Genomic DNA, 26,835 nt, shown 5'->3' with positions numbered 1-26,835 from the left:
ACGGCACTCCAGCCTGGAAGACAGAGAGATACCCTGCCTCAAAATGAAAATAAAAATAAAACAATAATAATAATAATTTTAAATATCCTTCTAGCCAAGCCAAGCACATCTAAGGGACTAACTTGGCCTGTAAGCCACTAGTTTGTAACTCACGGTGCGTATAATAGGTATGAGGCTTGTTCCTAAACGTGGGGATGTGGGAGGCAAGCCGGCCCTTCTCGTCCCACACGTCCTTACCCCTCCACCTGTCTACAGGCAGCTTTCGTAAGGTCCTGGACCCTCAGATCCTTGCTGGAGTTGGAGACAGAAATGTTTTGGATGTGCAAAACAGTTAAGGGGTGTTAAGGAATATTAAAATAGTGTCCCCCAAAACTAGGGCATCCTCCTGACTATCCATGGCTGATCAGTAACATGTGGGAGAGAAATTTGGGTTTATTACTTTACAGCAGTATAAAGCAATAGCAGAGTTAACACAAAGGCACTTGCCAGTCGCAGCCTGCGCGGCTCATGGGTCTCTGAGACCCGAAAACTGAGAGGATTTTCGCACCCCAGGGGCTGCTTCTGGCGGCTCTGGGGCCATCAATATGCCACAGAGTGAATATATTGAATTACACTGTAAACACTGTAGATACCGTTTGAATTACCACGAGAAAGAGAGAAAGAAGGAAAGTTGAGAAGCTCATGAACGTTCAAAGAAGGCAACGAGAATGACTGGTCTGAAGGCCAAGCTTTACCATAACCAGCGCCATGCTGAGGAAATACAAATCAAAAAGGCTATCAAGATGCACGAAAAGAGAAACACCAAACAAAGGAAAGATGAAGACTCCACAGGGAGCAGGACCCGCCTGTCTGCTGGACAGAGAGAGACCATCCCGAGCTAAAGTGCTTTCCAATATGATTAAGCAGAAACTAAAAGAGAAAGGGGGAAAACGGGAAGTGTCTCTGCCTAATGTAGTGAACTGTGACATTCCACCACTTGCCAAGTCTGACAGGTTCTACCTCTGCCGTGTGGCTGCACTCACCTGGATCGGCTGACCAGGTTCATCCATGTGGTGTTTCCCTTTCAGGCTTGGACGTTCTCCACCTGCAACAGAAACAAAGGTATTAAGAGTTATTCAAACAGGAGAGAGAAAGAAGAAGGCGTGGAGGAGGATGGTTACATGGAGATGGCTTTAAAAGAAAACCACCTAAATATGAAAGATTCATCAGGGCAACGGGCTTGCGTTTCAAGAAAGCCCACGCAACACATCCTGAATTAAAAGCCACCTTTTGCCTACCAATAAGTGGTGTAGAGAAGAATCCCACCGGCATGGTGGCTCATACCTGTAATCCCAGCACTTTGGAAGGCCGATGCAGCAGATCACCTGAGGTCAGAAGTTTGAGACCAGCCTTACCAACAGAAAGAAATCCCGTCTCTACTAAAAATACAATATTAGCCGGGCTTGGTGGCACATGCCTGTAATCCCAGCTACTTGGGAGGGTGAGGCAGGAGAATTGCTTAAAACTCGAGAGGTGGAGGGTGCTGTGAGCTGAGATCGTGCCATTGCATTTCTGACTGGGCAACAAGAGTGAAACTGTCTCAAAAAAAAAAAACAAAAAAACAAAAAAACAAGAAGAATCCCTCATCTCCACTGTATACAACTTTGAGTGTTATTACCACCGGTGCTGTCACGGAGGAAAATGTCAGCAAATTGGGCTTTGTGACGCAAGAAGGCAAAGTTATCTGGGGAAAATATGCCCAGGTTACCAACAGTCCTGAGAACGATGGGTGCATAATGCAGTTTTACTGGTTTGACAGCAATTTCACATATCATTATTGAGGACTACACACTAATTTAAAAAACTGCCCTTCTGGGATGTTTCTGAATACTACCGAACAGCCATACTTGTCTGCAGTAATCGAGAGGTTTATTAAACTGTAAACACTGACTTGGAAACAACAAAATCATTATAAAAATAATACTCCTTTAGGACTCTAACTTCAAACATTCCTCTTACCTGCAAATATTAGAAAAGATCACTTTCCTTTTAAATATGTAAAGAGAAAATGTTTCCAGAATTAGTCTGAAACCTTTGTAGCCCTGTAGCTGGAAGGGTCATCAACTAAAAACGCATCAGTAGAGACACTAATGAAATAACCAGTGAGTGTAGAATCATGAACTGACGTGTGCACTGAGGGAAAGAAATGAAGGGAAGGAGCAAGGATTGTTAGCAGACTGGGAGTTTACATTTCCCCCAGAAACTGGGATTCACTGGGAGAAAAAAAGAGCATCCCTAAGATGGAAAGGAGGGCAGAGCACTGGCAAAAGTCAGCCAAGGCGGCCGGAGTGAAGGGAGCAGGGGAAGGAATGACTCCTGATGAAGCAGGAGAGGTGAAGACCTCAGTGTTCAGAGCTGTGTGGACTGCAGTCAGCTCCCCTAGGGTTTTGTTTCGTTGAGATGGAGTCTTGCTTTGTCACCCAGGCTGGGGTGCAGTGGCACAAGGCAGGCTCACTGCACCCTCCGTCTCCCAGGTTCAAGAAATTCTCTGCCTTAGCCTCCTGAGTAGCTGGGATTACAGGTGCCCGCCACCATGCCTTACTAACCTTTGTATTTTTAGTAGAGACGGGGTTTCACCATGTTGGCCAGGCTGGTCTTGAGCTCCTCACCTTGTGATCCACCTGCCTTGAGACTGGGATTACAGGGGACAAAGTCTCTCCCTGTTGCCAGACTGGAGTACAGTGGCATGATCTCAGCTCACTACAACCTCCACCTCCCGGGTTCAAGCCATTCTTTTGCCTCAGCCTCCCTAGTAGCTGGGACTACAGGCACACACCACCATGCCCAGCTAATTTTTGTATTTTTAGTAGAGATGGGGTTTCCCCTTGTTGGCTGGGATGGTCTCAATCTCTTGACCTCGTGATCTGTATGCCTCAGCCTCCCAAAGTGCTGGGACTACAGACATGAGCCACCGTGCCCGGCCCAGCCTATGGTTTTAAGAGGTGAAGGAGGATCATGATCAGCCTTACGCTGAAAATGATGACGCTGGCTGTGGTGTGATTCATGGGGTAGGGATTCTGAGCGGGCGCAGGGCAACCAGACTTGAACCTCTGCTGTGCTTGGGAGAGGATGACAGTAGTTTCGACTATCATGGGGGGCGGGCAGGGGCGGGCAGGGGCGGTGTGGACATGAAGAGGAGTAGGCAGACTGCAAGCTGTTGAGGTAAAATTATCAGACACATGAGTGGTTGGATGTGAGCGGGGAGGGACGCCATGCCTGGGCTAACTCCTGGCTTTTCCGCTCTTGCACTGGGGTATGTGAAGACGCATCCCCACAGACAGGAACACTGAAAAGGGAATGAATTGAGGGGCAAGAGCACGAGTCAGCCTTAGACAAGCTATTTGGAAGTGCCTCTGCAATCTCCGTGTGACCTCTGGCCTGTTTCCCAGTTCACAAATCCCTCACCTGTGACAGTTATGATAAAAATGGCAGGAAGTTAGCTCCTAGGTGTGGAGGAGCAGAAGAGAGACTCAGACGGGGGCTCTGCATTTACCCCCCACCCTCCCTGGAGCCTCTCTGAAAGATGCTCACTGGAAGATACTTTGTTTTTTGGTCTAGTTGAAGAATGAGAAACTCAAATGTGTTCTGATGAATAAGTAGGGGGCCTTCTTAAACAAGGCGACGGCGTACTCTCCACCCTTTGCCCTCCTGCCCTGGAGGGAATGGCTGGCCACTCACTCTAAACTTAGAGAATCAGCTGCAGCAGGAGGTGAGGAGGAGAGCCAGACCTCTGCGAACATTACTGGAGAATGAGGACTGGCCGGAGCCTCGCATAGGGAGCGATTTCTCCTGTCTCCCGTCTTCAATCCAGCTAGAGAAGCAACTTTCAGTTCCCCCACCATGGCACACTTCTTCTCTCTCATGGCCTCATATGTGCTGCCCACTCCCCAGAGACGCTCTGCCCTTTCTCCTCTCCTACATCCCTTTCTTTTTTTTTTTTTTTTTTGAGACGGAGTTTCGCTCTTGTTACCCAGGCTGGAGTGCAATGGCGCGATCTCGGCTCACCGCAACCTCCGCCTCCTGGGTTCAGGCAATTCTCCTGCCTCAGCCTCCTGAGTAGCTGGGATTACAGGTACACACCACCATGCCCAGCTAATTTTTTGTATTTTTAGTAGAGACGGGGTTTCAACATGTTGACCAGGATGGTCTCGATCTCTTGACCTCGTGATCCACCTGCCTCGGCCTCCCAAAGTGCTGGGATTACAGGCGTGAGCCACCACGCCCGGCCCCACCCTCCTACATCCCTTTCAACTGTGGGATCCTGAGCGTATTTTACTCAGTGCTCAGATACCACCTCTTCCTCGAGGCCTTTTTTGATGTCTCATAGCTGGGTTCAATGTTTGTGGCGGAGACTGCTGATCGTCTACCCCATATCCACTCTCCTGTCTTTGTTTTTCTTGGTACAAGAACCCCTAATATTTGGCTAAGCATAAAGTGCTTGAGATAAAGTCTACATTTTCCAATATCTTTTGCAGGTGGATGAGACCACTGGGCTAAGCTCTGGCTAGTGATATGAAAGTGGATGCGTCTGCAGCTTCGGGGACATGATTTTTCAGCGAGAAGACATGGCTTTCTTCTCCTTCCTCTATTTGAATATGCTGGCTGATTCTTTAGTCACCAGCTTGGACTAGGAAGACAGAGACCACACCGAAGGGATGGTGACGCTTTGCACCAGGAAGACATTGGATTTTTTTTCTTTTTCTTTTTTTTTTTTTTTCCTGAGACACAGTCTTGCTCTGTCACCCAGGCTTGAGTCTGGGGCATGATTTTGGCTCACTGCAACCTCTGCCCCCAGGTTCAAGTGATTCTCATGCATCAGGTGGGACTACAGGCACCCTTCCTGGAGCCACCATGCCCTAATAATAATAATAATAATAATATATTTATTTATTTATTTATTTTTCTTGCGGAGATGGGGTTTCACCATGTTGGCCAGGCTGGTCTCGAAATCCTGGCCCCAAGTGATCTACCCATCTCAGCCTCCCAAAGTGCTGAGATTATAGACATGAGCCACCATCCCTGGACTAGATTTATTCTAATGACTTTATGGAGCTATAGATATTTTGCACTGTCTACCTCTTGCTTTTGTTTGTGTGAAAGAGAAATAAACTCCCATCCTGTGTAAGGCACTGATATTTTGGTTACATGCTGCAAAACCTAGTCCGAATTTACACAGTGTCACTCCTATGTGTTTATTCCTATGAAAACACTTACACCCTGCATTACCAGTTACTTACCTGAGTGAAAAAAAGTCTGTCCTACCAGAGTTTACACTCTTCTTATGCAGATAGCTCCGAAGATGTCCTTATCCAACATAACTCCTATCTACAAGTGTTTGTTTGGTAAGGAACCAGAAAGCCAGTTACACAAGGGCAGTGCTGTGGAACCACTGCAAATATTGCTTTCTGGTCTCGGGCTTGATAGTCACGAAGCAATGCTGTGGTTAGGATTGTGCCCGTTTCTCCTCCACTGCGATTTCTGTCTCTTGGACAAAATAGTCAGTTATTCCACCAATAAACCCACAGAAAACAGGACAGCGAAAGAAACACGTACAACAAATGTCTTAAAACTGGCATCTCCTAGTCAACATGTCCTATGTTGTAGTGTCTGGAAAACCAAAAGCAGTTTTCAAACTCTGATGGTTTGGCATTTGGAATATTGAAAGCAATCTGAAAAACCCCGATAGTCCAGCGTTTGTGTCTCCATCATTAGCTGCAGAAGCAGACGGTCAGGATGAATTTCAGCAGGATCAGAGGAGTAAGTGTATCTGGTGGATTCGCTCACTCCCAGCACCATTAGTGAGGTCGGTGATACACCCTTTAACAGACTCTGCCAATAAATCTATGCTCAGTAATTTACCTTTTTTCCCCCCAGAACTTTCCGAGGTCAAATACTACCTATTACGGTATTTTATACTTTTATACTCAGTGTTTCTGCCTTAATTGACTCATCTGTAATTCCTAGTCTTCAAGTATGAGCCAAAATAATAATGGCTGAGAGAAGGAAGTACATAACCTGGACAATACCCTAAAAGTCAGACATTTTTTTAAAAATTCAGATATTATCAATAGAATACTGTCCAAATGTCTGGACAAATCTGATAATCTTATAGGGCTGAGGTTCCAGTTGTGCTGGATTTTTTAACTTTCACTGGCCTGTTGGCCATGCTGGTCTTAAACTCCTGACTTCAAGTTATCCTCCTGCCTCAGCCTCCCAAAGTGCTGGGATTACAGGTACAAGCCACTGCACCCTCCGGAACTGAAGATTAAATGAGGTAGTGTATACAAAGCACACAGCTATCAACAGGTTTTAGCTATTATCATGCAGTGGGCTTTAACTCCCTAAAGAGGGACTCCTTTTTTTTTTTTTTTTTTGAGACGGAGTTTCACTCTTGTTACCCAGGCTGGAGTGCAATGGCGCGATCTCAGCTCACCGCAACCTCCGCCTCCTGGGTTCAGGCAATTCTCCTGCCTCAGCCTCCTGAGTAGCTGGGATTACAGGCACGCGCCACCATGCCCAGCTAATTTTTTGTATTTTTAGTAGAGACGGGGTTTCACCATGCTGACCAGGATGGTCTTGATCTCTTGACCTCATGATCCACCTGCCACGGCCTCCCAAAGTGCTGGGATTGCAGGCGTGAGCCACCGTGCCTGGCAGGGACTCCGTTTTTTAAAAATCACATTGTATTCCTAGTACCTACCATAGTGTCTGGCACATAATAAGCATCCCCAAAATGTTTAGTGTTAACTGAAAGTATGAGAAGCACCTTGAATGCAAAGAGCTCTTGCTGGGATCCTCGTTTAAGTACAACTCTTCTCTCCTATAAACATAATCCTTCCCTTAGAAGGCCACATGGAGCTGGGCACGGTGGCTCATGCCTGTAATCCCAGCACTTTGGGAGGCTGAGGTGAGAGGATCACTTAAACCCAGGATTTGAAGACCAGCCTGGGAAACATGGGGAAACCCTGTTTCTACAAAAATTAGCCTGGCATGGTGGTGAGTAACTATAGTCCCAGCTACTCGAGAAGCTGAGGTGGGAGGATTGCCTAAGCCTGGAGAAGTTGATGCAGCACTGAGCTGTGATTGTACATTGTACTGCAGCCTGGGCAACAGGGTGAGACCCTGTCTGAAAAAGGAAAAGAAGAAGAGGAAGGAGAAGAAGAAGGAGAAGGAGAAGGAGAAGGAGAAGGAGAAGGAGGAGGAGGAGGAGGAGGAGGAGGAAGATGAAGGGAAGAGGAGGAGGAGGGAGGGAGGAGGAGGAGGGAGGAGGAAGGAGGGAGGAGGAGGAGGGAAGAGAAGAGAAGGAGATGGAGGAGGAGGAGATGGAGGGGGAGGAGGATGAGAAGGAGGATGAGGAAGTGGAGGGAAGGGGAAGGAGGAGAGAAAGAAAGAAAGAGAGAGAGAGAGAAAAGAAAGAAAGGGAGAAAGAGAGAGGGAAAGAGAAAGGAAGGAAGGGAGGAAGGAAGGGAGGGAGGGAAGGAAGGAAGGAAGGAAGGAGGGAGGGAGGGAGGGAGGGAGGGAGGGAGGGAGGGAAGAAAGGAAGAAGAGAAGGAAGGAAGGAAGGGGCCTACAATGGAAAGAATCCCAGTCCAGAGTCCATGTGAAAGGAAATCAGTGACACACTGGTCCTGTGAGTCCTGGAGCCTGCTGGGTAGAAGGTTGTTAACCAGAGTAATTTATGCGCAGTTGGTGGCAGGGGAGAAGGAAAGTTTCATACAGACTAAAGGAGAGAAGTCATTTTATTTGGGCTCCTGCAGTATTATTACTTAGACCCTCATTTATTTTACATCACTTCTCTGATGACTGGACATGAATAGATATTGACCAGTTGAATGATCTGATTCCTGCACTAGAGGGTACACTTGCATAATGCCTTGTAGACACACTCCAGGGAGTGAGGCTACTTTGTGGGGTTCCTTGGCAGCAGCCCTAAGCAAAAGATTCTTTCTCTTTCTAAGCTGTGGCATATGATTGTGGTTTTGGAGCTGGAGAAGAATAAGATTGAATATTACACGGCAAATTAGCTGGTCATTTCGATTGTTGAACATTTTTCTTTCAAGAAGAGTTATTATGACAGCCTCTGCTGGCTTAAGCCAGTCAAAGTCCAGCCTGGGTGGTGCGGCTCATGCCCATAATCCCAGTACTCTGGAAGCCTGAGGTGGACAGATTGCTCAGCCTCCTCCCTACTGTCCTCTGATGCACTCACTCTGGAAGCGGAAGGAGGGGCCCCGGGCAGTGAGTCCACCAGACACTCCCAGGCCCAGCAGAATCATCTCTTGAAGACAGAGACAAGAATGAGTGAAAAATGTAACCAGGAAAAGTCAAAAAGAGATGAGAGGCTGCCGGGCGTGGTGGCTCACGCCTATAATCCCAGCACTTTGGGAGGCCGAGGCAGGTGGATCACGAAGTCAAGAGATCGAGACCATCCTGGTCAACATGGTGAAACCCCGTCTCTACTAAAAATACAAAAAATTAGCTGGGCATGGTGGCGCGTGCCTGTAGTCCCAGCTACTCGGGAGGCTGAGGCAGGAGAATTGCCTGAACCCAGGAGGCAGAGGTTGCGGTGAGCCGAGATTGCGCCATTTCACTCCCGCCTGGGTAACAAGAGCGAAACTCGGTCTCAAAAAAAGAAAAAAAAAGAGAGAGAGAGACGACAGGCTTTTGAGATGTTTGGAGCAAGTTTCATTCCCTTTCTTTGGGTTTGGGGAAAATTATATCGTACAGGGTAAGAAGTAGAAAGAGGGAGGGTGGACGTTTTGTCTTCATTCCACCATTTGTCTCTCCAACCTTGCACTTGCATGGGAGCTATGCAGGGGCGGGGGACGAGGGCGTCAACCAGAAAGGATCTGTGTCATCAGCACATTAGAAAGAAACCAGGCTGGTCACAGCGGATCATGCCTGTAATTGTAGAGCTTTGGGAGGCTGACAGGGGCTGGATCCCTTGAGCCCAGGAGTTTGAGTAGCCTGGGCAACATAGAAAGAAGACCCTGTCTGTAAAAATATATTAAAAATTAGCCAGTCACAATGACACACAACTGTAGTCCCAGCTACTTGGACAGCTGAGGTAAGAGGATAGCTTGAGTCAGGAGGCTTCAGGGAACTATTATTGAGCCAATGCGCTCCACTGCCTGGGCAACAGAGTGAGATCTCATCTCTAAAAATAAAAATACACAATAAGATAAATAGGCCAGGTGTGGTGGCTCACACTTGTAATTCCAGCACTTTGGGAGGCCAAGGTGGGCAGATCACCTGAGGTCAGGAGTTCAAGACCAGCCTGGCCAAGAAAGCAAAACCCCATCTCTACTAAAATACAAAAATTATCTGGGCACAGTGGCACATGCCTGTAACCCCAGCTACTCTGGAGGCTGAGGCATAAAAATCACTTGAACCCAGGAGCCAGAAGCTGCAGTGAGCCGAGATTGTGCCAGTATACACCAGCCTGGGCAAAAGAAAGAGATCTCATCTCTAAAAATAAAAATAAAAAATAAGATAAGGCATCAACCATCCAGTCATTTCTGCATTTTTTAGTGAACCCACAACAAAAAAAAAAGGAAAGAAAGAAACCAGACTTGCTGTATTAGTATGAAGCTTCATTCACCTCTGACTAGTCGGAAGCTTCTCTAAGATTGTGGTTAGCAAAAGCCAAGAGCCTCCTAGAGGTGAGATTGAGGTGGTTTTTGTTGAGGCTGTTTTATTGGCTATGTGTCAGCTCTTAGGGGTAATTTGCATAAAACTTGTCAGAGTTATTTTCAGGGTCTTAAACACTAAGTTTTTTTTTTTTTGAGACGGAGTTTCACTCTTGTTACCCAGGCTGGAGTGCAATGGCGCAATCTCGGCTCACTGCAACCTCCGCCTCCTGGGTTCAGGCAATTCTCCTGCCTCAGCCTCCCGAGTAGCTGGGATTACAGGCACGCGCCACCATGCCCAGCTAATTTTTTGTATTTTTAGTAGAGACGGAGTTTTACCATGTTGACCAGGATGGTCTCGATCTTTTGACCTCGTGACCCACCCGCCTCAGCCTCCCAAAGTGCTGGGATTATAGGCTTGAGCCACCGCGCCCCGCGAAACACTAAATTTTTAACATTTAAGGTAGGGAACTTGGTCAACCTGACATCTGCCTGCCGAGGCTTTACCATGCGCTACCTCCCAACAGCCAATGAGCCAGTCGCAAGGTTAGCATTTTAGAAAGCAGCTGAGTCTACAAACAGCTTCAGCCACCTGCAGTGAGAGGGGAGGAAGTAGGACGTCAGGACCCAGTGGGTGGGGAGGTACAATCCAAGGAGCATGGCTAATAGGAGAGTCTGTGGCTGGGAGTCAGCAGACCAAGAGTGACTATGTTTCCTCTTCTTTAAAATGGAGTTAATGAGAGTGCCAGCCCGAAAAGGCGGTTGTGGGAATTGAATGAGTTAATGCATGTAGCACGCTCAGCACACGGGCTGACTCATAATGTATTCTCAACCAATGTGAGCTGTGTTCATCATCATCACCATTTTTTTTTTTTTTTGAGACGGAGTTTCACTTTTGTTGCCCAGGCTGGAGTACATTGGCACAATCTCGGCTCACCCCAACCCCTGCCTCCTGGGCTCAAGCAATCCTCTTGCCTCAAGCAATTCTCCTGCCTCAATCTCCCAAGGAGCTGGGATTACAGGCATGTACCATCACGCCCAGCTAATTTTGTATTTTTCACAGAGACAGGGTTTCTCCATGTTGGTCAGGCTGGTCTTGAACTCCCGACCCCAGGTGATCCACCTGCCTTGGCCTCTCAAAGTGCTGGGATTACAGGTGTGACCACCGTGCCCTGCCATCACCACCATTATTTTCAGCATCATCCTGGCTCTTCTACTGACCAGGTTTGTGACCTGGGGCAAGCTATGTATCATTTCTAAACCTTGGATTCCTCATCTTGACCTTAAAGAAAAGAAAAATCACCATCAATAATATAGTGAGGAGGAGATAAAATGAGGCACATGAAGCATCTAACATGCCACCGTGTTCTGGCCAATCATGGGTCCTCATCGAGTGGGTGCTATTTCCTGTTGGTTTCGATGGCTTTCCTTTATTGATTGGTAGTCAAAACAAGGATTTTGGAAGAAAGAATACCAAAGGAAGGAAGACGCCAAAGTCTCCCCGATGAGAAAAGTTTACTCAATGGAAGAGACTCTCAAGGTTTTTTGTTTCTTGGTTTTTTTGAGACAGAATTTCACTCTTATTGCCTAGGCTGTAGTGCAATGGTGCGATCTCGGCTCACTGCAAGCTCTGCCTCCTGGGTTCAAGTGATTCTCCTGCCTCAGCCTCCCGAGAAACTGGGACTACAGGCATGTGCCACCATGCGTGGCTAATTTTTGTATTTTTAGTAAAGACAAGGTTTCTCCATTTGGTCAGGCTGGTCTCGAACTGCCGACCTCAGGTGATCCACCCGCCTCGGCCTCCCAAAGTGCTGGGATTACAGGCATGAGCCACCACACCCAGCCGACTCTCAAGTTTTTTATGAGAGTTTTAAAATTTTCATTTTTTTGGTGTGGTCTCATCAGACATCTGCCTAAGACCTCAGGTGTCCTTGAGTTTACAGTCCCACACACTAAGTGGCTTTCATTACTAAAGAAATCAGAGGGATTGAAGATTTGCGGACATGGATGTGGGGTTGCCAACTTTAGCAATAAAATTACAGGTGTGCGATATTTTATCTGGCTATCATACATGGATGCCATTTTTTATCTTCTTGTAAACTCAAGCTAGGATTGATTCTTGTTTTGTGATTTTGTGTGATTTACAATATCCACAGTCAAGGGCTTCTCAGAGAGAGAGACATTTTTTTGTTTTGTTTTTTGTGTGTTTGGTTTTTTTTTCTTTCCTTTTCTTCTTTTTTTTTTTTTTTTTTTTTAAAGACGGGGTTTCATCATGTTGGTCAGGCTGGTCATGAACTCCCAACCTCAGGTGATTCACCTGTCTTGGCCTCCAAAGTGCTTGAATTACAGGCGTGAGCCACCACACCCGACCAAGAGAGAGATGTTACAGAGAGCAGGCTCAACTTCTCAGGGAGGCAGTTATCAAGGACATCTTCTCCCATGAGTCATGTTGGGTCTAAGTATCATAAAAGCAGAATGGATCCTGGAGTTAGGTTCTAGTGAGAAGGCCCTGGGCTAACTTCCTCAAGGCTTGTCTTCATTATTATCTCCTGGTACTATCAATAGAGCACTGCTCATTGTCCCCCACCCCCTGCCATCCCCTTACACCTTCCTTAGCCCTGCAAGGCCCCTTCTCTCACTAGTGGAAAGATTGCACAGTCTCCACAGTCTAAGGGATAGGGTGAACTACAGCTCCTTAAGGATGATATTATGGGAACCCAGCACAAACCAGGCCTCCTGGGCTCCATTTAGTTCAACTCATAATATTCAGATGTTACATCATTTATCGTTCCAAACTCTCTTAGTGGCTTTGCTTTTGAAATGAAAATGCAGGTAGCAGGGCGAACTATCAAATGAATGACCTTTACTTCAAAACCTAACTGTGGTTTTTGGTAACAAGAAGAGCAGACTTCAGAGAAAGATCAGGTTATGAACTCTCTGTGACATCTCACTCACTGTCCTACCCTGAAACCGTTTTTTTCTGTAGAGGAGGTCTTAAGGTAAGGCTGTGTGCGCGTGCGTGTGCGTGCACGCGTGTGTGTGTGTGTGCGCGTGTGTGTGTGTCCCTCTCCGGAATTTTCATTTACAATCTTTGTGCCATTACTGGCTGAGATCATACGGAGTCAGCCTTCATTGCAGAGTTTTAGATCCTGGTCTATAAGGCTGGTTAGGTGAGGCTTGACATCCTCCCTGGTTTGGGTGCATACTCATCTCCCTCCCAGCCTGAGTCAGGAAATAGAAGAGACTGCAGCACCGCATCTCACCACAAAATATCATGCCCAGCTCCCATGCCCCTCCCACATCCCTTCCCACTCTGAACTCATGGCCCGCAGAGCTCCTGGGTGGGCCCACACTATCTGAGAGGGGCCAGAAGGCTTTGAGTGACACAGTTGTTCTGCCTGCCTCTCAGAATGACTGACAGCACATGAACCATGAACGCCGAGACAGAATGAACGGTGGCTCTTCTCCAAGCCTTTGGCCCTCCTTTTATTCATGCTCTGCCTTCCAGCCTGGGGATCAGGAAAGATTGTTTTTGACCTAGTCAGAGAAACTAAAGATTCCTGCAGACATGCTCTGCCTTTAAAGATCCTCCCACTTAGTCCTCATACCTGAGAGGGCAGAAAGCTTCAAGAAATACAGGGGCCTTTGCTTCATGTCAGGCGCTGGCCAAAGGGCACTAAGAGTGAAGGAACCATAAGCTACTAAGCTCCTCCCAAAGACCCTGTTTAGCAGAGGAGGAGGTGGAACAAGTGACCTCTACAAGTGATGAAATCCATCCCCCTACCTTCTGACAGCACTGACAATCAATAAATAGCTCCCTCTCCGAGAAGATTTCCACTGGAATTGGAACCCGGAATTTCCTCCAATTGTAGCAGACAATTTGAGTCCCTGAACCTGGAATGTCCTCATACCATCTCGGAGAGAGCCTTTAAAGACTACAAATTAGAAATGGACTGTTTGACATTCTCCTCCCTTTTTTGGATAATGCATGGGACTCCAGAATCTCTGCCCACGTATCCCCAAGCTTATCTCTAAACCCAGTGCAGACTTTTTAAAGATCAGTCCTTCTCAGGGTGACCCAGACGCTGGTGTGTACACCCCAACCTTAGGGGACCAACAAAGAGTGTTCTGAGGAAGCTGGATTTATGGGCTGAGAAGTCCATATGGGAATGCAAGAGTTCTATGCTGATGCAAGAAGGGCTGGAGTGAGGGGTGGGAAGAAAAAAGGATGCAGGATCAGGGCCACAGCTGGCGGCTGGCTCTTCCCAGGCCGCCATGGTCCAGCAAGAGAGTCTAAGACATCCAAGAATTTAAAATTCCAACTTGGACTTCCAGGTTGTTCTAAAGGTATTTTTGTCAAGGTAGGAGGACAGAACATATTGTGTTGAATGATTCGTGAGCTTTACTTATAAATTTAAAATATTTAGACATGTGGTGTTTAGGCCTCTCTTTGCACTCCTGTCAAGGGTACCCCATGACCTACCCCGCAATCTTCTAGGAGAGAAACCTTCACAGCTCAAATGGCTTAAGAGTGTGACCAGCTGAAACTGCATGCTGTATCACCTCACATCTGTCCCACTCTGCCCTATTTTGCCCCTAAGAGTGGTTAGATCTTATAGGCCACATCCTATAACCACGTTTTTTGCATGAACCCCATACTAGTTGCCTGGTCTGTACTGAGGGCATTAAATCAAGTATAAGACTTTTGTCTACCTTTCAGGGACCATTAAACTTAACGCAATTAGCAGAGTATGGTGGCTCACGCCTGTAATCCCAGCCCTTTGGAAGGCTGAGGTGGGTGGATCACGAGGTCAGGAGATCGAGACCATCCTGGCCAACTTGGTGAAACCTCATCTCTAGAAAAAATTAAAAAATGTTTTAAAACTTAATACAATTGAACTATGGGCCTTGAAGGCTTGCCTGAAAAAGATGAGGTGGCTGGACCAGGCACGGTGGCTAATACCTGTAACCCCAGCACTTTGGGAAGCTGAGGTGGGTAGATCACCTGAGGTCAGGAGTTTGAGACCAGCCTGAACAACATGTAAAAACCCCGTCACTACTAAAAATACAAAAATATTAGCCAGGTATTGTGGCACGTGCCTGTAGTTCCAGCTACTTGGAAGGCTGAGGTGGGAGAATCACTCGACCCCAAGGGGCAGAGGTAGCAGCAAGCTGAGATCACGCCACTGCACTCCAGCCTGGGCAACAGAGCGAGACTCGATCTCAAAACAAAAAAAAAAAAATGAGGTGGTTGAAATTTGGCTGACAATCCAACTTTCTTTTATTTTTTCCATGTCAGATGGTTGCTGGGCCATCATAACAAGGTTTGAGGGATGCCCACCCATGTCTCACGCATGAGCACGAAACCACAATCATCACACTTATGAACTAACTGCAAAAGGATCGCTGATTCTCTTTTTAAAGAGTGGCATGTGCCAGTGAAGGTAGAAAAGAACAATGTCAGGCTCAAGGGGCCACTTGAGACAGTTTGAGGAAGAAGAAGAAGGGCATGCAGCAGCCATGAAGAGGGACTTGGAGGGACATGCAGAAGTGTTTGCAGGTGGTCAGCTGCAGTGGCTCATGCTTGTAATCCCAGCACTTTGGGAGGCCAAGGCGGGTGGATCACGAGGTCAAGATATCGAGACCATCCTGGCCAACATGGTGAAACCCCGTCTCTACTAAAAATACAAAAATGAGCTGGGTGTGGTGGCGTGTGCCTGTAGTTCCAGCTACTCAGGAGGCTGAGACACGTGAATCGCTTGAACTCAGGAGGTGGAGACTGCAGTGAGTCAAGATGGCGCCATTGCACTCCAGCCTGGGCGGCAGAGCAAGACTTCATCTCAAAAAAAGAAAAAAAAAATATGTTTGCAGGTATCCTTAGGGAAATTGTACCATATGTTATGAGTAGCTTGTCTCACTTTCCCAGAGAAAAGTCAGTAAATGCTACATTACTCAGGATGGCTGATGGAGTTGAATTCGTTTATTTGTTTTGGAAGAGGGTGGCCAGGGCATGGATGCAAGGGCTGAGCCTGGCCCAAAGCTGATCTTGGGGTGACAACAGGAGCTGAAGAAGAGCTCACGTGCATTCAGGCTAACTTATTAAATGGAATGTTGGGCACCCATTTCTCTTTCTCCAGAGCTGACCATATGAAGGCTTCAAAGAAGAAGCCTGAGTATCTGAAAATGAAACACAGGCAGCAGCAACCAGCTCACTCAGGCCTTCCCGGAAGATGAACTAAGAGACATGAGCTGCATGACTGGTTTGCTCTACCAAAGTCTGTTTTTAGATATCTGCTTTGGTTGTTTTTGTTCTGTTTTTTACAATAAAAGGAGTTTGTGTTTATTTAACAAAATTTGAAGTAGGGCAGGCAAGGTAGCTCATGTCTGTATTCCTAGCACTTTGGGAGGCTGAGGTGGGAGGATAACTTGAGCCCAGGAGTTCAGGACCAGCCTAGGCAACACAGCAAGACCCTGCCTTTTTCTTTTTTTCTTTTTTTGAGACATAGTCTTGCTCTGCCACTCAGGCTAGAGTGCAGTGGCGTGATTTGAGCTCACTGCAACCTCTGCCTCCCGAGTTCAAGCAATTCTCCTGCCTCAGCCTCCTGAGTAGCTGGGATTATAGGCACGTGCCACCATGCCTGGCTAATTTTTGTATTTTTAGTAGAGACGGGGTTTCACCATGTTGGTCAGGCTGGTCTCGGACTCCTGATCTCAGGTGATCCACCTGCCTCGGCCTCCCATAATGCTGGGATTACAGAGGTGAGGCGTCGTGCTCAGGCTTCATATTCTTTTTTAAATGAGAAATGTGGAAAACGTTAAAAGCAAGAAGAAAAATCATCTATAGTCTTACCTTCCAGTATAACCATGTAAACATTTGTCATATTTCCCTCAAAGCTTCGAGGCTTCTCTTGCTCTCTACATAGATGGTTGTGGTACGTGCGTGCGTGCGTGCGTGCGAGCGAGCGTGCGTGCGTGTGCGTACATGTGCGCGTGCGTGCGTGCGCGTGCACGTGTGCTTGCATGAGTGCGTGCATGCATGTGTGTGTGCGTGCGTGTGTGATGTCAGTGAGAGTAAAAGAGAGAGATTTTAACATAACTGGATCCTCTCCTTTAAGCCCTGTTTTCAAGGCAGCAGGGTTAATGTGATCTTAAAGTACTAAGATGAGTCATCTTAGAATTATTAAGCAACTTCACGAGATTTGGTAAAAACAAGATTGACTTTCCTCCACTCTGTCATCAGGAATTACCTCCTCTAATAGTCAGCTGCTTTTCTCAGGGTCCATGCTCAGCCAGAAGGGATAGCACAATTCAAATCAGAGATGGAAAAGTAAGAAATATAACTACGGCACATGCTCTTGACTTTAGGACTTACACAGATTTTTATACCTGAGTCTTTTAGTCCTGCTAGTGCCGCTTCTGACTAAGGTTAAAGAGGACACAGATCAAGGTAAGGTGAAAGAGTGAAAGGTGAAAGAACCAAGGTGAATCGCTGGGCATGGTGGCTCGTGCCTGCAACCCCAGCACTTTGAGAGGCGGAAGTGGACAGACTGCTTGAGCCCAGGAGTTCAAGGCCAGCCTGGGCAAAATAGGGAGACCCTGTCTTTACGAAAAAAAAAAAAAAAAAAGGGCTGGGCACGGTGGCTCACGCCTGTGATCCCAGCACTTTGGGAGGCCGAGGCGGGTGGATCACGAGGTCAAGAGATCAAGACCATCCCGGTCAACAAGGTGAAACCCCGTCTCTACTAAAAATACAAAAATTAGCTGGGCGTGGTGGCGCACGTCTGTAATCCCAGCTACTCAGGAGGCTGAGGCAGGAGAATTGCCTGAACCCAGGAGGCGGAGGTTGTGGTGAGCCGAGATCGCGCCACACACTCCAGCCTGGGTAACCAAAGCGAAACTTCGTCTCAAAAAAGAAAAAAAAAAAAAATAGCAGGGCATGGTGGCACACACCTGCAGTCCCCAGTTACTTAGAGGGCTGAGGCAGGAGGCTCACTTGAGCCTGGGTGTTCGAGGCTGCAGTGAGCTGCGTTCATGCCACTGCATTCTAGCCTAGGCAACGAAGTGAGTCCTTGTCTTAAAAAAGGAAAAACCAAGTTGAGGCCAGTTGCAGTGGCACACGCCTGTGGTCCCAGCTACTCAAGAGGCTGAGGTGAGAGGATAGCTTGAGCCCAGGAGTTCAAGGCCAGCCTGGGAAACATAGCACGACCTAGTCTCGAATTAAAAAGAAAAAAAAAATCAAGGTAAATCATTTGAATTTTCTGGTAAATCCCATTCTAAAACATATTACGACTTGATTTTTGTGGCATAAGTAACTTTGCGTTTACTTGGGGATTTTTCTCAAAGATAAATCAGAGATGAGACAGCTCTGCCAAGTCTAAGGCTGGCATATCAGCAGTATATCAGGAGCAACATAAATTACCTTTTATAATCGAGCAGAGACTGGGAAACCGGACTCATTTTGTCACAGTCCCAAAGAGACAAAAGTAAAATATCAACTCTTTTTTTCCTTAGTGAGTTTGAGTAACTGTCCTGGGAAGAAACATTTCATTCAATTGAATAATAAGTCTTCATACCCCTGGGCTTTTGTTTATGTTAAGCCTTTGTTTTGTTTTGTTCTGTCCTCCAGGCTGGAGTGCGGAAGTGCCATCTGGGCTCACTGCGACCTCTGTCTCCCAGGCTCAAGTGATTCTCCTGCCTCAGCCTCCAGAGTAGCTAGGACTACAAGCACACACCACCACAGTCAACTAATTTTTGTATTTTTAGTAGATGGGGTTTTGCCATGTTGGCCAGGATCGTCTGCAGCTCCTGACCTCGTGATCCACCCACCTCAGCCTCCCAAAGTGCTGAGATTATAGGCATGAGCCACCACACCCTGTCACTGCTTATGTGAATCCTGAAACTTAGAAGGTCCCCCCTGCCAGAGGCATTAGAATCAGAGCGACTCCACCTTGAGCGAGGGCCAGGGAAATGAGGCTGGGGTTTACTGGTCTGCATTCCCATAATGTTAGGTATTTCTAGCCTCTAAGGGAACAGGTTGTGAGTGTTTACTAAATAGACCCAGACTTGGGAGTGTTCTAATATCCCAATATCTTGAGAACAAAAGAATTTCCAATTTTGCTTTAAAGATAATAATGTCCCCGGGGCTTGGTGGCTCAAGCCTGTAATCCCAGCACTTCGGGGGGCCGAGGTGGGCAGATCATGAGGTCAGGAGTTCAAGACCATAATACTGTACAATGGTACCAGTAGATAAAAAGAAAAAAAGTGGAGTTCAAGACCAGCCTGGCCAACACAGTGAAACCCCATCTCTACCAAAAATACAAAAATTAGCCAGGCATGGTGTGGTAGATGCCTGTAATCCCAGCTACTCGGGAGGCTGAGGCAGGAGAATTGCCTGAACCCAGGAGGCGGAGGTTGCGGTGAGCTGAGATCGCGCCATTGCACTCCAGCCTGGAAAACACAGCGAGGCTCTGTCTCAAAATAATAATAATAATATCAATTCTCACAAAATATAGTAATTAAGAAAATCAATCCTTTACCACAACGCCTTGCAGCAGAGCGCATCACCCCACGATCTTTTTCATCCTGTATACAAACCAGTATCGTACCTACGGTAGTTCCGTTCCTCCTTGTACTTCCGCCAGCGCCCTGCTCTGTCTATGGACAATGGTGCCATCTCGGCTCACTGCAACCTCCGCCTCCTGGGTTCAGGCAATTCTCCTGCCTCAGCTTCCTGAGTAGCTGGGATTACAGGCACGCGCCACCATGCCCAGCTAATTTTTTGTATTTTTTAGTAGAGACGGGGTTTCACCATGTTGACCAGGATGGTCTCGATCTCTTGACCTCGTGATCCACCCGCCTCGGCCTCCCAAAGTGCTGGGATTACAGGCGTGAGCCACCACGCCCAGCTAATTTTTTGTATTTTTTAGTAGAGACGGGGTTTCACCATGTTGACCAGGATGGTCTCGATCTCTTGACCTTGTGATCCACCCGCCTCGGCCTCCACCACTTTACTTTCCTAATCAACTCGCTTTCGCCTTGCACTGTGGATTCACCCTGAATATTTTCTTGCACAAGATCCAAGAACCCTCTCTCGGCATCTGGATCGGGACCCCTTCCCTATAGCAATCCTAATTCTCTACCTTTCTATTTTTATTTTATTTATTTATTTTTGAGACAGGGTGTCACTCTGTCACTCAGGCTTGAGTGCGGTGGCATGAACACGGCTACTGCACCCTCGACCTCCTGGGCTTGAGTGATCCTCCCACCTCAGCCTCCAGAGTAAGTGGGACTACAGGCACGTGCCACTGCACTCTGCCATCTGGCTGCTTCCTCCTCCCAAAGTGCTGGGATTGCAGGCGTGCGCCACTGCACCTGGCCTTCTCCACCTTTCTAAATCAGTCTTTACAGCCAGGCAGATCATAGGCCACCACTCCAAGAAGCCCTTCAAAATCGTTGCCAGCATGATCTTTATTTAGCCTGCATATTGTCCTGCCATGTGTAGCAATGTGTTCTGCTTGATAACAATGTCTTAAATGATAAGCAAGATATTTACAATGGTTCAAAAACTGAGCCATGTAAAGCATTTGCAGTGCACTGTCTTGTTCCCACTCTTGCCCCCATCTCACAATCACGTCTGTCAGCTTCTTGTGTCTTTTCCAAAGTTTCTTCTTGTAAGCATAAATATAAATCTATTATGTCACCGTCTCTATTTTCTTACACAGAAGGTAATCTGATACACATAGAATTGTATTCCTTGCTCTTTTCTTTTTTATCTTTTCGCTGCTGTACCCTTTCGTGCATCCTTGCTCTTTTCATTTTTTTTTTTTTTTTTTTTGAGATGGAATTTCACTCTTTTTGTCCTGGTTGGAGTACAACGGTGTGACCTGACCTCACTGCAATCTCCGCTTCCCGGGTTCAAATTATTCTTGTGTCTCAGCCACCTCAGTAGCTGGGATTACAGGTTCGGACCACCATACCCTGCTAATTTTTGTATTTGTAGTAAAAACAGGGTTTCATCATGTTGGCCAGGCTGGTCTCGAACTCCTGACCTCAGGTGATCCGCCTTCCTTGGCCTCCCAAAGTGCTGATTACAGGCATGAGCCAGCATGCCCAGTCACCTTGCTCTTTTCATTTTAACTCATCAAGACATCTTGGGAATCTTTCCATATAGGTTTAGAAAGAAATTCCTTATTCTGTTTCTAAAGAGTTTTCTTTGTTTCCTTATTTTTGTTTTTCTGAGATAGAGTCTCACTCTGTTGCCCAGGCTAGAGTGCGGTGGAGAGATCTGGGCTCACTCTAACTCTCACTTCCCATGTTCCGGTGATTCTCCCACCTAAACCTCCCAAGTAGCCGGGACTACAGGCTCACACCACCGTGCCTGGCTAATTTTTGTATTTTTAGTAGAGACAGTTTCACCATGTTGGCCAGGCTGGTCTTGAACTCCTGACCTCAGATGATCCACCTGGCTTGGCCTCCCAAAGTTGGTATTATAGGCATGAGCCATCGCACCTGGCTAAAAGGTTTTAAAATTTAAAGAATCTTATTACAGCTTGTCTCCTAATGTCTTTAACCAGTTCTGCTAATGACGCACCTTTGCACTGTTTGCAATCTGCTGCTACATCGATGATGCCTTGTAGACATCTGTCAACTGGCATTGTGCATGTACTTATTTGGATACATTTCCAAAAGCGGGAGGGCTGGGTCTGTAACGCTGACGGAGAGAACCAACTGTTTTCCACAGGAGCCCTACCTGTTTACACTCCCAGCAAAAATACAGAAGGAACCTGTTTCTCCGCAGCCTCGCCGAAAGAGAGGAAAAGAGGGGGCAAAGATTTAAGAAGTGGTGGCTCAGCCTGAAAAGCAAAAAGAGGCAGGGCACGGTGGCTGACGCCTGTAATCCCAGCACTTCGGGAGACAGAGGAGGGAGGATAGCTTGAGCCAGGAGTTCGAGACCAGACTGGGCAATATGGCAAGACCCCGCTTCTACAAAAAAATACAAAAAATTGGCCAGGCATGATGTCACACACCTGTAGTCCCAGCTACACAGGATGCCAAGGTGGGAGGATCACCTGAGCCCGGGAGGACAAGGCTGCAGTGAGCCATGTTTGAGCCACTGCATTCCAGCCTGGATGATAAAGCGAGAACCTGTCTCAAAAAAAAAGAAGAAAGAAAAGAAAAAGAAAAAGAGTATAACTAGGCTGGGCACGGTGGCTCATGCCTACAATCTCAGTGCTTTGGGAGGCTAAGGCGGGCGGACCACAAGGTTAGGGGTTCAGCCCCAGCCTGGCCAACACAGGGAAATCCCGTCTCTACTAAAAAATACAAAAATTGGCCAGGTGTGGTGGTTTACGTCTTTAATCCCAGCACTTTGAGAGACCGAGGGAGGTGGATCACCTGAGGACAGGAGTTCGAGACCAGCCTGACCAACATGGTGAAACCCCGTCTCTACTAAAAATACAAAAAATCAGCCAAGTGTGGTGGTGTACGCCTGTAATCCCAGCTACTAGGGAGGCTGAGGCGGGACAATCACTCGAATCTGGGAGACAGAGGTTGCAGTGATCTGAGGTCACTCCATTGCACTCCAGCCTGCGCGGCAGGGCTAAACTTGTCTCAAAATAAATAAAGAAATCAAAATACAAAAATTAGCTGGGCATCGTGGCACACTCCTGTAGTCCCAGCTACTTGGGAGGCCATAGGAGGAGAATCCCTTGAACTCGGGAGGTAAAGGTTGTAATGAGCTAAGACCATGCCATTGCACTCTAGCCTGGATGACAGAGCAAGATTCAGTCTCCGATAAAATAAAGCAAAACAGGAGGACAGCTAGATGAAGACTGGAAAGAGCACACACAGTGTTACAGCTGACATCTTCCCTGAGTTTCAATCAGCCTTTGCAAGAGTTGCCTGGGCCAAGCGCGGTGGCTCACGCCTATAATCCCAGCATGATCACGAGGTCAAGAGATCGAGACCATCCTGGTCAACACGGTGAAACCCCGTCTCTACTAAAAATACAAAGATTAGCTGGGCATGGTGGTGCGCACCTGTAGTCCCAGCTACTTGGGAGGCTGAGGCAGGAGAATTGCTTGAACCCAGAAGGCGGAGGTTGCGGTGAGCCGAGATCGTGCCATTGCACTCCAGCCTGGGCAACAAGGGTGAAACTCCATCTCAAAAAAATAAAAATAAAAAAAAGAGTTGCCAGGAGCCTCCGTCAGCACCAATTGACCATGCGTAACATAGAACTTGCTGAAACCAGCCCCTGGTGTTGGTTTTTCATTTCCTACCAATGATATCACCCATTTCTCACATTTAAAACCTTGTAGGAGAGGGTGGGGGCAGGTAGACTTTCAGTTTTTACTTTACAAACTCGAGATGTTTATGCTTTATTTTATTACAGGAAACATATATTTCTCCTATAATTTAAATTGATAATGATAATATACTGCAAAAACCTGAAAGCGTCGTCATTTTTCTCTTAGTTTTTATTTATCCATTCTAACACTTTCTATTGTTAGCTGTTTGTTTCCATTTATTTATTTATTTATTTTCTGACAGGTGCCTGGGAGAATGGTTTCTAAATAACACAGCTTTATAGGGAAATAATTTTTAAAACCATTAATTTCACTTTTTTTTTTTTTTTTTTTTTTGAGAGATACAGTCTCCCTCTGTCACCCAAGCTGAGTGCAGTGGGAAGATCATAGCTCATTGTAGCCTTCAACTCCTAGGCCCGAGTGATCCTCCTGCCTTAGCCTCCTGAGTGGCTGGGACTGCAGAAGCACACCACCACACCCAGCTAATTAATTTTTTTTTTTAGAGACATGTGTCTCACTATGTTGACCAGGCTTGTCTTGAACTCCTGGCTTCAAGCAGCTCTCCCACCTCTGCCTCCCAAAATGCTGAGATTACAGGCTAATTTCACTTCTTCACTTTTTTTTTTTTGAGATGGAGTGTCGCTCTGTAGCCCAGGCTGAAGTGTAGTAGTGTGGTCTAGGCTCACTGCAACCTCTACCTCCTGGGTTCAAGAAATGCTTCTGCCTCAGCCTCCTGAGTAGCTGGGACCACAGGTGCACACCGTCATACCTGGCTAATTTTTGTGTCTTTCATAGAGACGGGGTTTTACCATATGGGACAGGCCAGTCTCGAACTCCTGACCTCATGATTCACCCTCCTCAACCTCCCAAAGTGCTGTGATTACAGGCGTGAGCCACCACACCTGGCCTTCACTTGTTTATAAATTACTCCTAAGCATCACTCCCTGCCACCACTCTCACACCCACTGGCAGTTTTTAAACTGAAAAGAAATTGAAATGTTTACATAATCATGATTGGAGCTGGGTTACTATTTAAGGGGAATTGATACGGCTAGGATTTGTGAGAGCTGTGTGATATTTTTATGCGTTGTCATGCACTTTTCAATTCACTGAGATCTCTTTTATAATAAAAATGCATATTTATATTTATTTCATAGAATTCGGAGCAAAACTGTACAACTTTAAATTACAGAAGCTTACAACTGTCATAGCTGCTTTTAGAATCACATTCTCTGGTCCAACATATGATCCATTTGTTTCCAAGTCCTTATTGAAGCATCCCTCCTATGGGAAGCTGCCATCAACTTCATCATGTTTGGTTCCACTTCGGGATTTCCAGGAATTTCATCTAATAAAGGAGAGGGGGCCATCTCCTGGTGCCCTCGACCTTTATATCTGTGCACCTTTACACAGATACAGGCACCGTATAGAAATGCACCTGAGCCATCTTTCCTACATGGCATCAGAACAATGGGCCAGGTCACAAAGGAACCTTTTGAGCTATCTCATGGCGGTGCTGCCTGCCAGCCCACAGCTCAGGTCCATCTGCCACCAGCTCTGTCAAACCACAGCATTTACTCAATTATGTTCGCATTGGACTCCATGAACCTGTCGCTGTTTCAAAATTAGGGAAACACAGAGAAAATGTAAGTGCAAACACTAGTAAAAGGGCGTGTTGTTCTCATAGACATAAAACAATTGAGACAAAGAAGGGAATCATTAGGTGTGGGAAGGTGGTGAATCTTCAGCCTCAATAATGACAACTCATACCGAGACGTTGCTACCTGTCACTCACCACTGTTATTACTTTATAAAATTTAATCCGTGTTCTTACAATAATAGTACGTGAGAAATAAATGAAGGTATATTATTATCTCTGTTTTTGCAGATAAAGAAAACAATTCATCATTTACAGAGGTCAATAGCCTGACCCGAATCGTACAGCTTGCCTATTGGAATTAAGGCGGTCAACTTTGCTCAGCTAGGATGGAGAAACTCGGATTTTAGAACGTCTACTACCTGCTGGATCTATAGCTTAACACTATGTCTAAGAGACAGCACACCACCAGAAATTTTATATACATTTTAGATATCTGAAAATAGAAACCTGTGCTTAAAGCACACAGATTTGTTTTTTGTTTTTGAGACAGAGTTTTGCTCTTGTTACCCAGGCTGGAGTGCAATGGTGCGATCTCGGCTCACCGCAACCTCCGCCTCCTGGGTTCAGGCAATTCTCCTGCCTCAGCCTCCCGAGTAGCTGGGATTACAGGCACGCGCCACCATGCCCAGCTAATTTTTTTGTATTTTTAGTAGAGACGGGGTTTCACCATGTTGACCGGGATGGTCTCAATCTCTTGACCTTGTGATCCACCCGCCTCAGCCTCCCAAAGACAGATCTGTTTTTGAACTTTATGCATCTGACATTGGCGTGCGTTCTGTGAACGTGTTATATATGAAAGCAGAAATCTCTTGGATTACTGTATGTTTTGGATGTACGTGTAAAGATGTGAATCCTCTGAGGACAGGGAACTTCTCTTCTGCTTCTCCAGCACCTACAACAGGGCTCAGTAAAGCTTTGCTGTGGTGCTGAGTGGAAACAGAAGTGAGTTAGAAACTATGCCGCTATCATCCTGAACACCAAGAAACACTCTATTCAGTCCCCCCAAGTGTTTTTAATAATATGGTGAAAAACAAGTCATCTGGCTTAGCGTGCTGACACACATCTGTAATTACAGCACTTTGGGAGGCCAGTGAGGGAGGATCCCTTGAGCCCAGGTGTTTGAGACCAGCCTGAGCAACACAGCAAGACCCACTCTCTACAAAAAAAAAGAAAAAAAAAATTAGCCAGCCATGTTGGCACCGCTTGTAGTTCCGGCTATCTGAGAGGTAGAGGTGCTTGAGATATGTGTTCACACCACTGAATTCCAGCCTGGGTGACAGAGTGAGACCCTGCGTCCAAAAATAAAAAGAAAAAAGAAAAACATGTCATCTTAAATACACACACACACACACACACACACAAGCATTTATGTGTTTACACAAATATTTAAAGGCATATACTCAAAAACACATTTATAAGTACATGTCCATAAAGGAAAAACGATGTCACATCTCAAGCATGTAAACACCCTACAGGTGTCATGACGATAAAGGTGAAAGGAAAATGATCGTTACAACAGCCATTTTTTTTTTTTCTGTTGAGGAGGTGAAGGGAATCACCCTCCCGGCCTCACTAAGTGTAAAAATGAAGGCAGCAGACAGGCACAGTCAGCACACTGCTGCGTGACCTCAGTTTGGAGTGTCTGCCCTGCCTTCCCTCCCCATTAGCCGTCTCTTCTTAATGGGGCAGTAGGCTTTAGGACAGGACTCCTCTCATAGCATTCGCTTGGAATGCGACTGGGCAGGCATCTGGTCCCAGCAGAGCCTTCCTTGTCAGTGACCTATGACCTGGGTGGCGTGGTTTCAAAGGTTGAGCTGGGTGAGTCAGAGATTCTCTCTCTGTTTTTCTCACCCTCCCTTTCTCTCTATGGAACTTGAATCAAAAGGCCTAGAGGGCAGCTTCCAGTGAGCTGTGGGCAACATTGCCAAAAGGTTGTTCCGGACCCGAGTCAGGATCGCGATGGGCTACAGGCTGAAATTTATTAGCTGAGATTAGGGGAAGAGGAACAACTGTGAGTTCGTGGGAGAAGCTTCAAGAGACAGAAGAAAAAAACATCAATCCATGCAGAGATGCACACCCCTGCCTTTTTTTGTTTTCTGTTTTTCCTGAGCTCCTGGGCATGCATACTTTAAAAAAATTTCTTTCTGGCCGGGCAAAATGGCTCATGCCTGTAATCCCAGCACTTTGGGAGGCCGAAAGGTGGATC

General features: G+C 46.6%; 1 protein-coding gene and 2 pseudogenes across 6 annotated transcripts in view; 1 reads left to right on the top strand and 2 right to left on the bottom strand.

The window, feature by feature from the left end:
• The window catches only part of FAM81A (family with sequence similarity 81 member A), a 172,030-nt gene that overhangs the window by 137,930 nt on the left and 7,265 nt on the right, over positions 1–26,835 (bottom strand). For 3 of the 6 annotated variants that reach the window (XM_054240433.2, XM_078333276.1, XM_078333273.1), the window contains exons 1-2: positions 16,516–16,601; positions 1,023–1,084 (exon numbers count right to left, since the gene is read on the bottom strand). The gene's annotated coding sequence lies outside the window, so the exon portion shown is untranslated. Of the gene's footprint in view, positions 1–1,022; positions 1,085–16,515; positions 16,602–26,835 lie in introns of those variants that run through there. The other 3 variants (XM_078333279.1, XM_054240432.2, XM_054240429.2) reach the window with 1 other exon arrangement.
• LOC100389202 (ribosome biogenesis protein NSA2 homolog pseudogene) lies at positions 585–1,776 on the top strand (annotated as a pseudogene).
• On the bottom strand, positions 14,959–15,069 carry LOC118145435 (small nucleolar RNA U13; annotated as a pseudogene).

The sequence above is a fragment of the Callithrix jacchus genome, chromosome 8, assembly GCF_049354715.1.
Source record: "Callithrix jacchus isolate 240 chromosome 8, calJac240_pri, whole genome shotgun sequence".
Lineage (NCBI taxonomy): Eukaryota > Metazoa > Chordata > Mammalia > Primates > Cebidae > Callithrix > Callithrix jacchus.
The sequence above is the reverse complement of the archived record's forward strand: the minus strand, read 5'-3'. Positions and strand labels throughout refer to the sequence as shown.